Source organism: Engraulis encrasicolus, chromosome 14 (assembly GCF_034702125.1).
Source record: "Engraulis encrasicolus isolate BLACKSEA-1 chromosome 14, IST_EnEncr_1.0, whole genome shotgun sequence".
In the NCBI taxonomy this organism is placed as follows: Eukaryota; Metazoa; Chordata; class Actinopteri; order Clupeiformes; family Engraulidae; genus Engraulis; species Engraulis encrasicolus.
The window spans coordinates 10,561,200-10,575,963 of record NC_085870.1 but is presented as its reverse complement, the minus strand read 5'-3'; the positions used below and the strand labels follow the sequence as shown (position 1 = coordinate 10,575,963).

General features: G+C 42.9%; 1 protein-coding gene across 4 annotated transcripts in view; it reads left to right on the top strand.

Moving 5' to 3' along the window:
• The window catches only part of fhit (fragile histidine triad diadenosine triphosphatase), a 237,054-nt gene that overhangs the window by 221,725 nt on the left and 565 nt on the right, over window positions 1–14,764 (top strand). The gene's annotated exons all lie outside the window — the stretch shown is intronic.

Sequence of the window (14,764 nt, the reverse complement as noted above, 5' to 3'; positions counted from 1 at the left end):
TAGGGTTATGTAAAAGTCCACCATTTCTATCCAAATGAATGCCAGGAGCACGCTGCCTTCATTCCATAAACTTGCTTTGATGTGTAGTACTAATTACGGAATTAGGCATTGCTGTTGAAATGAATATTTCATGAATTTGAGCTCTTGGTTTACTGGAAATTGCTGCTTACAGTACAGAAAAAGCACTGCTCTCAGTCTTGAGAAAGCTATTGCTGTATTAAATGCGGAAGCTAAGTAGAAGGTTAAGTGCCATGGGAATGCATGGACATTTACCTTATAGAGGTTGATAGTGTCAGGTCTGTATAGTGTTGGGGAAACCGTTTGCAAATCGAATACCCTTGAAAGCTAAAGGCAGAATAATTTCACATTTATAAAAGGTGTGTAGGGTGACGGTTATATAGACAAACATAGTTAATGTGAATCTCAGATGGCTAGGTAGCGGCCATCTGTTCCATGTTCAAAAGCAGGAATTTAGTTGTGTAACTGTTTGTGCTATGTTATCGTGACTTTCCAAATAGGTACCTTGACAAGGGATTTTAATTTGATTGCTTTGTGAAGCGTAATTGCCATGTATACATATTTCATACCGCCGTTTAATTTCAAAAATGTTAATCTCCTGCATATTTATGAGGTTTCCTATCTGAGAACAACACAAGCGCAGTGAAGGAGTTATTTTCGGTATACGGAGCAAGGTGACCGTTCTGTGCAACCCTGTTGGTAGATTTGAACAGGCTTAGGGAAAGTCTATGAAATAAAACTGTGGGGAGGAAGTGAGAGGTATGTGTTAAAAGAATGGAAACTTCATATTTACAAAGTAGTTTCTGTTCATATGGTACGCAGGTCCCTGTCTGTGAAAACTTCAGCTAAAAAACTGCTCTCAAGTTGTTCCATCGTTACAATACCGCTATTCCTCCTCTGTCTCCTTTTATTACCTTTCCTGTCCGTCATCACTACTGCTAATACCATCTCTGCTACTACTATTATATGTAGGCTACTACTACTTCATACGACTACTACTTCATTATTACTTCTACTACATAGTACTAGTAGTAATAATTACAGAATAATCACATGAATAACAACAATCATAATGCAAATACTTTTTATGCTTATATTGACATGGCATTACATTTTACAATTTTATGCGCATTACACTTTTACGATGCAAACACTGAGCTGAAAAATACCCTTAAAATAAACCTTAGTTTTCATTCATTGTTGTCGGCCGTTAAAATCTGTCTTTCACACTTCTGGTTGTGTCACTGTTGATCACCAAGCTATGTATGTTCTAGGCTCATATTACATGCAACAAATGGGTAGCTGAAGCCATAGGTGGATAGGCGCGATGACGCATGTAAACAACTAGCATTTACAAAGAAAACTTCAGTCTCCGTGGACCACCAAGGATCATTTTCTTACCCCACTACCTTCTCAGAAAGCTTAGCACGTCTGCATTTTTGTATTCCCTTAAAGAGATCTCCTGTGTTTTCTTCTCATGCTTAAAACCAGTCAGGTCGTCGGGCTCCTCTCCTCACTGGCTGACAGGTGTGCTGCCAGGACTCACTGTTGATTCAGTTAGTTGTCCGTGGAGGCTCCACAGTGATCACACTTCCCAAAAGTGTCAGTTTGTGTGGACAGCTGGTGTTTTTTATTGTAATTCTCTATCATAGCAACTATTCAAGCATGTGATTGCAAAAATTAACACTAAACTCAGCTGCCAATCTTAATAGCGTCGCTCCCGATTTCCTTATACCATTATCATAATGTGGTACAACACAGGAGAGCTTGTGAGAAATACGGTGTTATTACGGGGCAATAGACTGAGGCGGATTCTCTCTCTGGAAATCAGTAAGCCTCTCTCTCTCCTCCTGGAGCTTACCAAAACAGGACAATCTCTCGCAGTTTAAAAACACCGTCTGTCATCGAGTTGGTCTAAAATGACCACACAGTACAGTACAGTACCTGTCAATTTAATTAGGAATAGTTTCATGGTTCCACATACAGTACAGTATCCTTGACCCGTTCGTTTGTTATTCGGACGCTTTGCCATCCTGTCAGCGCTCTGCCGTAGAGCCTTCTCCAGACACTTAAGACTCCACTGTAAAGAGGCAGTAAACAAAAAGAAGGCTTTCTCGCTTGAGCTCGACAGAAGAGTCAGGGGTTTAGCGCTGGCCCACATAGGATCGAGCCGGGATAGACTGCAAAAGCCCTTCGGGAAGGGAATCAAATTGAAGCAGAAGCAGCAGTCTGTGCTCAATTAGTGCCTCGGTGTAGCTCTGTCCCGTGCACCTGGGTAAAGGTTGTCTCTAGCCTCCTGCAGCGTTGCCAGATGAGGCTGATGATTTCCAGCCCAAAAAATGCTCAAAACCCGCCTAGAAGCACAAAATCCCGCCCAATTCTATTGATTTCTATGGGAAAAAATTGGGCAGGTTTTTCTGCTAAATGCCATTTTTACCCGCACACAGCCATACTAAGCAGCCCAATTGGGCGGGAAACAGCCCAATCTGGCAACACTGGCCTCCTTCCTACCCCCGATCCCTCTTCCTCTCCCCTGTCTCTACCCACCCACCACCCACCACCACTGGGCTGAGAAGAGCTTGGGAAGAAGGGCAAGAGAAAGAGGCAGGTTGTCACGCTGCGTAATTAGTCTTTGTCTGTGGAGGGGGCCGCCGCTGGATGTGGTGTGGAGACACAGATTGTCCACTATCCGCCAGGAGTCCCCTACCTACACCACCTCGACAGGTCAGTCAAGGGACGAGCTTCCTCTGAAATCCAACCCCAACGCACGCACGCACACACACAAAGGCTACACATGCACGCACGCACTCATGCACACACACACGCACTCATGCACACACACACACACACACACACACACACACACACACACACACACACACACACACACACACACACACACACACACACACACACACACACACACACACACAATGTGTATGTTCCACACATACACACACACTTACACCCACTTCCTTTGTAAGTTTGCTATCCCAAACAGTAAAGAACAGTAGGCAAGCACAGAACAACAGACAAGGCTTTTACTAATTTCATGACTTGGGGATGTCTTTCCATATTTCACTCCAGTGTCTTTCATTTACAATGGCATGTATTCTTGTTAGCCAGGATATCACACACAAAAAAACAATATTTGTGGAGGAAGAAGTCAAGGCACACTTTCCTTCTAAACCGGGTGTGTCTCTTTTTAACAGACTGGCAGCTGATTGCCAATGCTCATAATGACACTTCAAATAATGTTTATTTTCATTTTCTCAGATTAGCTACTGACGGCAGAGTATGAAACAATTATAATACCAAAATCAACAGCCACAGCAGCAGCAGAGAAGCCAAATTTGCCACCGCGCCTCCGTAATCCAGTCCCTTCAGATGGGTGGCTTAATGTGAAGGTACGTACGTGACAGTTTGTGTGACAGAGCAGCGTGAGGAGAAAATCATCGCTTCCACACCAGGGATTACAAAGTGTGGCATCATGGGGGAAAATAGGAAGGACGCTGCAAACTGATCTTCTCCAAATGATGTGCAGGCTGAGAGAGCCATAGGGGAGGCAAAATGAAGGCCGGATCAGCCAAGGGTTAGTCTCTTTTTTGATAAAGGTCAGACGGCTACCTGCTGTCTCTTCATCATGGATTTCACATCTCTGTTGGGCTTAATCCACCAGTTTTCCCCTTCTTCTCCCCCTTCCTCTAGCCTTTCTGGCCATGTGTTCAATGCTAAGGGCTTATGTTGTGTATTTCGGGAGGTGTTGCTCTTAACTGGTTTCAGACTCCAGACTACCATTGTTTAGAGATAAGACATGTGCCATACAATGGCTTTCATCAAATCATTTTCACCAAATTATCTTCAAATTTGGATGAGAATGTCTTATTCAAGAAAAAAAAACCCTGACAACATAATTAGTATTATGCAAGTACAGTAGCTCTACGGAGCCGATTATACCAAAAGCCAGAGTAGGAAATTGCCTAGGCCCTCAGCAAAACTGCCCACTGTAAAGGCCCCTTAACAGTCAGCCCAGCCATGGCAAAGGTCACTAAAGAGGGCCCGATGTTCGTATTTCTCCCAGGTCCCCCAAATGGGTAGAACGGGCACTGAAGAGCAAAGTGTAATCATGCCCAAGATGCAGACGCCTTTCCTCATGTAGTGATGCAAAAAGTCTGTTGTGAGCCAAGAAAGTATATTTAAGCCTATAATAAAGTTGTCTGAGCAAGTTGAATCCAAGTTCTTCACCATGCAATTCCCAAATCATCAGCAGTCTTGATATTTACACACAGGGTTGTTATAGCTTATGTAACAGATTTTTTAAAATCTCTTAATAGTTTCGAGTTTATCAAATAGCCTTTGGATTTTAAATCATTCATTGAGTCAAATAAGGCATTTTCATAACACAAGCTTTTAGGCTTTCATCAGAAACTCCTATGCAAAAAGTAAGAGATTTCAAGCATTCCCTTTGAACTTGAGCTAATTGAGACCGAAAAAATCAGCCTAGTTTGATCTCCCTCCTACTGAGGACAAGTAGTTTGCCATTTGAGATTTTGACTTCATTGCTGATACCTCTGTAAATGTTTCAATTATGCATTTTAAACCTACTGACCAAAAGTCTCAATTAGTGAGAACAAAGCACCAGAGAGCACCGCTGACTGCAGCCCCTGTAAGAGAATATATTTCCCCATGTAAAATGTTTTTGGACAGCTTTGTCAGTTGCTCTAATTGCCACTGCCCAAGCCAACATTTCAAACAGTCCCCTATCAGCCACTCACTGAAAACCATGCTGTTGGGTACAAAAGCAGGCAATCCATTTTTTCCCAATGATAGAGCATCTGTTGTGTATTGCTTTATTCTGATTCACTGTAGGGCTTGCAGAAAACTATTTCTGTTTTGGAATGACATATCACCTCGAATTCAATACAATATATGGGGTTATGTAAAGCCCGGTGGTATGCCAAAGAAAAGTCTATTTTATCAGACTTGCTCTATAATAGTTCCACCAGACAGTGCTGTAATACTCCTCACACTCAGACAGACAATTTTTGAAGGCCTGCTGAACTCTGACCACATATTCAAGATGAAGTCTCCATGAACCCCAATGAACCTGGCCCCATCCGCCCTTCCCCAGTGCTAGTTATCTCTGCATTGTTAAGGAGAGGATGAGTAAGGTCGGCAAAGCCTCCCGCTGAAGGTCAGTTGTTAATGAAAGACTGTCCTACTTGACTTATGGGGTCCTGGCCCATATGTGGCCCGACACAGAAACACAGAAAGTGGGGTTACAAGAGGTTAATAAAGACCAATTTTCCAATCGTCCACTGTATGGTATTACCTGCTTGACTTTGTCAATGTACTTGGGCATTCTCTGGCTGTGCAGCCTCATGGCTGGCTGAAGTTCCTTCTTGTTATTTAATACGCATCAACATTAGAGTAATTACCACTGTCAGTTACAAAAGGTCTTTGACCGTTTTCTTTTGTCTTTGATAAAGTGACGTGACCTTTCAGCACTGAGCTGTTTGTATGCTTAGCCAGCATCTGATCCAATTTGTAATGAAAACTGCCATACCAAGTTGGACGGGAATAAATAAAAAGTGATCCAAAAAGCCAGTCGCTAAAATGTAAAGGTCGCTGAATCACATTCACTCTCAATTCCTCATTTATTCTCCACAGACCACAGGCAAATGCAGGCAAATTGTCCGGTGAAAATTGGGAAGAAGCTAGAGCGAGTCTCTCCAAGTTGTTCAGATGAGAAGGATATGAAGTCACTTATATGTTTAGCTCTAGTAGAGTGATTGAAACACAAGTGCCTGTTTGGACAAGAGCACTTTTATGAAATCCAATCATTGGTGTGCATAACAGAATGCATCTCATGGAACATCTCATCAAAAAGCCTCCAAAACCAAGATCAAACATGCAATTGTTTAAGGTTTGTTTGTTTTATTGAAACTCCATCAAATTGATTTCGCTGAACCCTCATCAGTCTATTTTTCCATCAATGCGCTGCTGGGCTAGCATTCGGCTAAATCAAACAGTAGCCACTCCAGGGAGGCTCCTGTGAACGTGATCATGTAAGTCTGTGTTCTACAGCTTTGAATTTGTTATTCTACGAAATTGCACAGGCATCAACAATGAAAACTTTTTTGTAGTTTTTAAAACATCACTTTAATTAGACACGCTCCTTTTATCGCTGCACCTCCCAAATCCTAAACCGTCTCCTGGGCTCAATCTACTACACTCCTCCCCCAACCACCCGTCCCTTTTCTGCTACCCTCTGCGCCGCCTCATCCATCACGTGGGGGATGTAGGCGGTGCAGGGCATCCGCCTGAAACTCTAGGCGCGCTTGAAAGTTGACTAATCTTAAGGCAGACTGGGGGGGTTCATCCTCCCCTGTGGTGTCCACAGCAGGGAACAAGTCGCGTGAAGAGTCTACTCGAGGAAGAGTAACCAGCCAGGCAGACAGGCAGGCAGCCAATGGCGTTGTTCGGCGTTCACTCTAGAGTCTAGTCGCTGTTGCCTCTTGTGCTTAATCAGTGCGCTTAGAGATCCAGGTCCTCCTGACAAGCTGTCAGAAGCGGGATGCTCTACAAAGTCTTGGGAATATATCTCTCTTTTTTGTGCGTGTGCCTGCGTGCATGCATGCCTGTGTGTGTGCCTGCGTGCGTGCGTGTGTGTGTGTGTGATGCTGTTACTGTACCAGCTGCTAAAATGTATTTACATGCTATTATGCTGGCGCTAGTAATGAGAGCGGAACAGGAGAATGAGAGGAAAGAAGGGTGATGAAAAAGTGTGTGTGTGTGTGTGCGTGCGTGTGTGCGTGCGTGCGCGCGTTTGCGTACTTGCGCGCACGTGCGTGTGTGCATCTGTGTCCTTGTAAGAAAAAGACAGTCTACCAAATTCTGGGTGAAGTTTTCCATATCCTCTGGGACTCTGACTTCCTAGTGGTGTCAGGCCGCAGTGACTATCTGAGGTGAGAGAAGAAATTAGAGGGGCTGAGAGCCAGACAGACGGACTTGTTCTTATTCCCTTCGCATTCAGATGGTTTCCACTGAACTGCAAAAGGGGGAGGAATGAGCATCTAACTAGCGGCCATTTTTCATTTGCATTTTTTCTCTCTTTCACAAGCCTTTTATGAGTAGGGATGATATCACTCAGTACACGGTTTCATTTTGCAATGTCGCTTGTAATACTCTCTTTTTCTGATTTTGGTGATAATATAATCTACATGCTTGCACTGCACGTACGTACGTACTAGAGATGTACAGGATCCAAGATCCGGTTCCGGTTCCGGCAGGATAATAGGGTTTTTCAGAAGCCAATGAGTCTTAAAAATAGTTTGCGCCAACTTAATAAAAAGGGCCCACGTGCGCGAGGTGGCTATGTGTTTCAACCCTTTCGTAGGATCCGGTATCCGGTTCCGGATCCGGCAGGATCTTAAGCAGTGGATCCGGTATCCGGCAGTTACCTAAAAATTAGGATCTGCGGCATCTCTACTTTTTACGTAGCCTAGGCTTTTCAGTCAGTCTTTCACAACCCCATTCACTGCATGGAGTGAAAGCCCTTTGGAAGCGGCCGTTGAAGGCAGTGTGGCAGTAAGCCAATGAGTCTTAAAAATAGTTTGCGCCAACGTAATAAAAAGGGCCCACGTGCGCGAGTTGGCCATGTGTTTCAACCCTTTCGTAGGATCCGGTATCCGGTTCTGGATCCGGCAGGATCTTAAGCAGTGGATCCGGTATCCGGCAGGATCCTAAAAATCAGGATATGTGCATACTGTACGTAGATACTGTGCATACATACCTACATAGGCCTACAGTACATAACATGCATACTGTGCGTACTGTACGTGAAGCATATACATGCTACATGTTTGATGTATGTCCATATTGTGGAAGGCAATGTGGAATAGAGAACATTTCAAAGGTTAATAATCTATTCAAAAGTCAAAATCCATCCATTGAATGAGTTCATTGGACTATAAGGTTGATGATGACAAGACATACAGTGCGTCCCATTGTCTGTTTTATGAGTCCTTAGTGCCTCGTACACAAAGGTTAACAGATTTTTTTTTGTTTCGATGAAAACCCCAGTCTAGCCTACAGCGCAGAAGCACCAATAAATTCTTTGACATTCAATGGCATAATGACATGATAAAAAAGCCCTCATAGGTCAGGGGTATCGGTTTGCTTTGATTCCTCCTCCTCCTCCTCCTTCTCAGCATGGTAAAAATGGAGATGACATTTGCCTGTGTAGGGAACAGGCAAGCACGTGTTCTTCTCGCTCGCTGCAAACTGCGAAAGCAGGCACGTTGTTCTTTGACAAAAAGAGAGAGAGAAAGGCTACACTGTGTGTCATAGAAGGTTGGTTGCTTTGCTTGGTTCTAATTGTTCTGTGACCTGGGGTGACACTTCTTTTTTCCCGTCTGCAGCTGTGTATGAGACGAGCTCCTCGAGTCAAGTGCCGGAGCTTGGGAGCACAAAATGGGGCGCCCATTACTACCGTTATCTGATAAATGTCAAGAGTCTCTGAAGAGCAGGGCACATTAAATTACTCCGATTCACGTTGTGTTCTGTGTTTGAAATGTGCCTGTGGAGACGGGGCAGATCAAAATGCCATGACAGGGGGGTTCTTGAGAGCACATGCACAGTCGGTCAACATGGGAATGGACATTATTGCCTTTGCCGTACTGAAGGCCAGTTCACTCTGTGTGCTCTGACTGATTCCCGTCAGCTGAAATGGAGGATGTTTTGAACTGTTTGGTCATGGGAACCTTTGTGAAATAGGTAAGATGTTGGGCCGTACCTACTACAGAATGACCCAGTAGCTTACCCATTTGACAAAACAAATAGGCCTACGACGGTTGTACTCTGGTGTCTGTGACTGTGACGCTAGAATATACGGGGGTCATCAGCATTTTTAGTAGCAGATATCAGGTTGTACAACCAAAGCTAATGCCACTCTTGTATAAATGATATAAACAAATTATGAATTAATTAAACTCATTGGTAATTAATGACCAAGCAATGAATATGCTTTTTAGATAATTTGAGAAAAACAAAACATTCAATTCCTACAATAGTGGCATCACCCTGATGTCTGCTACTAAACATGTAAGCTAGTATGACCCACAGACAAATATCTCTCAATTCAATTCACACTCTTACCCAGCTCTATTAAGTCTTGTTGAGTCGCCTACATGCTGGTTCGCCCAGTCGGCCATGCGCTGATGAACTGACACATTATAACCACCCACAGATGAAGAGAATGACATTGATTACATCCTACTATAGCACTTATGGCTGTCAAAGTGTTGGAATGGCATGCGATAATTGAAAGGCAAAACATTATGACCACACACCACGCACTGATGAAGGCTTGATAGCCGAAACGTGTTTGCTTTTTGGACATGGTGGTAATATAAATAAATAATGAGACGCAGTTTGTGAGTGCGGATTTTTCTTCCTAAAAAACATTATGACCACTCACTGATGACACAGGAGGCGTTCATTGGTTGGTAAGGTTGGAAGTTTTTTTTTTTTTTTTTTAAAGGGACACTGTGCAGGAAATGGTCAAAAAAGGTACTGCAACTATGCTGCTTATTGAAATTGGGCTGCCTATTGCCAAATTTGATCTTTACATGAAAGTTTACTAAGTATTAAACAAATATTGTCTAGTATGGTCCAAGTACAGTCATTTTTGCAGCTAAAAATGGCTATTTTTGGAAATTCAAAATGGCGGACCATGGAGAAGATCCCCCTTTTCATGTATGAAAAGTGCAATTTTTCCAGTCATAATGAATACTTAGAATTTGATGCTGGTGTTATGTATTCATGAAAAAGGTAACATTAGTGAATGGGCAGCTTGAATTCTGGAAAGAAACAACTAAAAATCTCACACAGTGTCCCTTTAAGGCAGTGAGTGAGAGTGACAGTCCATTCCCATACTTATATGTTTTGCACCATAGCTTTGTATTGTTGCTGCAGTTCAATGATTCAGGAGTTCTGGTGGATTAAGGCATACGTTGTTTTCCGTTCGAGCCAGTGTTTGGTCCCTAAAATAGATTAGAATAGAATTAGAATTAGAATAGATAGAATTAGAATCAGAATAGATATTGTTTCAATCAAAATTTGGACCCCACATTACTAAAAAAAGAATTGCCCCTGCACGAAACTCAGTGTATCCTGCTGTAGGAAAGAGTATCTGCCAAAAGACATAACATAACCATGCATGCCCACAACTCTTCTGTCTTGACGGTCATCAGCTGTAGATGGTATATATATGTACTTTACGTAATATAGCGCTTATGACCAATGAATAACCGTATAGCTGTGACATGTATTCTCTAGGCTTAGAGAGGCTGTGTTTACTGGTTTTCATTTACTGACAACAGCACAACTGAAGACGTTAGCAAACCAGTCAAGTATTGAATGTGGTTTGCCGTTGTGAATTGTTGGAGTTGAATATATACTTATAAATAAACTAATTAAGACGGCTTTTCATGAAGACCCATAAGAGCACACCTACTGCAATTGACATTTCCAGTCACATACAATAAATACAGGCCGCAACACAAAGCTGGGGAGGTCAAGATATACTTGACTAACCTTGTGGCACGAGAGCATATGGCATAAAGAGTTATACCACAAGCCACTAATGGTCAATTAGCAGCCCATCTGAACTGAACACAGTATGTTCATGGCAGGTAACATCTGAAAATCTGGTAGGTTCAAAATATATAAATTTATATTTTAGAGATGCGCCGGATCCTGATTTTTAGGATCCTGCCGGATACCAGATCCACTGCTTAAGATCCTGCCGGATACGGAACCGGATACCGGATCCTAGGGTTGAAACACATAGCCTACTCGCACATGTGGGCCCTTTTTATTACGTTGGCTCAAACTATTTTTTAGACTCATTGGCTTACTGCCACACTGCCTGCACTGGCCGCTTCCAAAGGGCTTTCACTCCATGCAGCATTTGGGGTTGTGAAAGACTGACTGAAAAACCTAGGCTAGAGATGCACCAGATCCTGATTGTTAGGTAACTGCCGGATACCGGATCCACTGCTTAAGATCCTGTCGGATCCGGATCCTGTGAAAAACCCTATTATCCTGCCGGATCCGAAACCGGATCTTGAATCCTGGGTCATTCCATGTCAATTCACATGATTCCCTAGAATCTCCCCACATGACCCTCTCCGATTTACCCGATATCTCACATACAGGTACCCTTTGATGTCAATTGAAAGAATACCAAGTATTAGCACCCTATGTCCAACAGTTGCAGAGATGAAGCCCTCCAAAGTTGGGGTGCCATGCCCACTTTTCAAGCCTGTGAATTGCATACACAATTTACAAGCAGATTTTGACACCCCTGGTTTTAGTTTGAAGGAAGATACAGGCCTAAAAATCACCATGGCCCCACAATAGGACCTGGTCTACCAGATGATGTACTTACAAATGGCATGCCTTGATTATTTTTGGCTATATTAAGCCTTAAAAACTGAATTCGTGAAAAGCGTGATGAAGAGTCTTGCCATTTTGGGGTTCCAGAACTTGGACACTGTGTATGCTTTGGGAGTTATAATAGATTTTCCATCATATTTGGGAACTGTACAGTGTATATCAAAACATTTAGGGCGCTCAGACTTTGAAAGATAAAATAGGAGGGACTCAAAAACAGCTTTGAAACAAAATGACCTTACGGTACCCTCTACTTCAGGCCTCAAATTAACCATGTGGGCACTTGATGACTGGAACGCCCTTTTAACCCCATGTACAGTAGCACTGTATCAAACGTTCAAGCTTGGAAAAACTTTGTTTTTCAAAGTTCTTCACATTAATCTTGGCCTTCAAAGTATATGTTTTTCTCTATATTCTATCACAGTGTCTGTTTTGTCTGCTGCCATCTGCTGGTCTAAAAAAGTAACAACAGCGTAATGTAAGAAAACAAAAGGGGCTGGGAAATCTTGCCGATAATTTAGAAATAAAGCACTGTAATTATACAGTATATTGCTATATATTAATTATGATTTCAACAAGCATGATGAATATTTCTAGTTTAAATGATTTCCTAAATGTGACTGCTTAATGCTCAATCATGATGCCAGTCCCAAGATGGCCTCAACCCTGCACTACATTTCTACCAGACACGGGGGTGGGTGTGTCCTGGTAGAAATGTAATCATGATTGAGCATTCTGCATAATGCTTGTTAAAATCATAATTAATATATAGCAATATATTGTAGAATTAAAGTGCTTTATTGGTAGCCTAGCGATCTTAACCCCTAGGGGCGTCTAGATTTCTAGGCTACTTTATTGGTAAATTATGGGCAAGATTTTTCAGCCCCTTTTGTTTTCTTACATTGCACTGTTGTTACGTTCTTTGACCAGCAGATGGCAGCAGACAAAACAGACACTGTGATAAGACATAGACAAAAACATATACTTTGAAGGCCAAGATTAATATGAAGACCTTTGAAAAACAAAGTTTTTCCAAGCTTGAATGTTTGATATAGTGCTACTGTACATGGGGTTAAAAGGGCGTTCCAGTCATCAAGTGCCCACATGGTTAATTTGAGGCCTCAAGTAGAGGGTACCGTAAGGTCATTTTTTTCCAAAAGCTGTTTTTGAGTCCCTCCCATTCCATCATTAAAAGTCTGAGTGCCCTATTTTTTTTGGAATACACTGTATAGTTCCCAAATATGATGGAAAATCAATTATAACTCCCAAAGCATACATAGTTTCCAAGATCTGGAACCCCAAAATGTCAAGACACTTCATCACGGTTTTCACAAATTCAATTTTTAAGGCTTAATATAGCCAAAAATAATCAAGGCATGCTATTTGTAAGTACATCATCTGGTAGACAGGGTCATATTGAGGGGCCATGGTGATTTTTAGGTCTGTATCTTCCTTCAAACTAAAACCAGGGGTGTCAAAATCTGCTTGTAGATTTTCTATGCAATTCATAGGCTTGAAAAGTGGGCATGGCACCCCAACTTTGGACGGCTTCATCTCCACACCCGTTAGACGTAGGGTGTTAATACTTGGTATTCTTTCAATTGACATCAATAGGTACCTGTATGTGAGATATGGGGTAAATCGGAGAGGGTCATGTGGGGAAGGCGTGTGAATTGACATGGAATGACCCTCCTGTGCATCTCTAATATATTTATATATAACCGTAACATGAATGCCTCAACCTTCACTATCAGATAGGAAATAAAGAACAGTGCCCGGATTGTTTTCCTCTCTTCTTGTCCACCATTTAGAGTAGCAGATGTTGATATGTATGGTGTTCGCGTGCGTGTGTGCGAGCATGTGTGCATGACGTGTGCGCGTGCGTGCATGCATGCACGTGTCACCTGTGTGGTCTTGTCAGCCAATGGAGTTTTCTCCCACACCGCCCTCCCTCATCTCCTCTCTGTGGTTGTGCAAGTCTATCTCAGACTGGATTGCAGCCCCAGCTTTTTGCGCTAACTCTCCCTCTCCCTCTCCACAACAAAACGTCTCCCTGGTTGCAGCTTCCGAATATCCTGCGGGTGTAACGGGGAGAGAGCGGGAGAGAGCCTAATGCGCTCTGATGGTCGAAGACAAGCCAAAGCTGCCGACACTGCATCTGTGTTACCCCAGGAGTCCCAGGGGAGAACAGCAGGCAGCTTATCTCAAACACAGAGCCCCCCCCCAGTACACACTACATTCCAGCGGATATACCATACACACATACATCACAGGGATGGAATATGGCCACAGTGAATGCTTGAAGGCGGACAAATCTCTGCTTTTCTGTGTTGTGTTTGACTAAATTTGAAATAAAAAATTGTGTAAATATCGCCAGGTTTACGTAAGTGGAATGATTTTTTTAGTGAGCAGGCGCCGGCGTTCATGAGCTGTTGCATTGTAGGCATTTTTGCAATGATTATGTCTAACAGGAAATGTTCAATCAAGGTTTTTTTTCAGCCATTCTTCAATAAGAAAGGCCTTTGTATTGCAACTGACAGACAGATTAGTTTTAATTACTGTTTACACGCATTGGTTGTTTTGCGCAAAGAATACCAGCCCCCGCTTCACCATGCAGGGACCTGTGGGGCAGCCTGACATCAGATAAACAATTCACCAAACTTGACAAATCCCATCGCGCCGTTAAAGCAGTTAAACAACAAACCCCACGGACCGAGCGCTAGTTTTCACGGTTCAACTGTTTTTTGCATGCCATTTGCATCAGATTGCCCATGCCAAGAAGCCCGGCGGCTGTAAACACGGTGACACTTTTCTGAATCCCCCCCAACACCCCCCCCCCACGCCCAAGGATCCTCCGGGAGACATTAGTCTGATGAAATATCGCGTTTCGCTCTGAACCTCAAGATGGTGGGGGGGAAGACGGCGGGGAATGTCAGGATGTGTCACATTCAATATCCCTCATATCGATAGTTGATGAACCGGAATGGGGGTCTGTCGCGGTCACGTCCTGGGGAATGGCAGGAGCATGTCTTGTTTTGTTTGTGACATCTTTCTTTTTTGTGCAGGAGATAAGATTTTTTTAAAAGTTCACTTTGTTTTATTCTTTGTTTTTGCATCTTGTGCCTTATGTGGTTTATTCGCAGAGGAGGAGGATGTACTGTATATTTATTTTTTTCCACCAGCGACAGGAGAAGCAGGTGACACTACCAGCAGAGAAACATTTATAGCTCAGGTATGCCAAACCTGTTAACCTTTTTGATGCCTGCAACTTCATACTAATAACTAT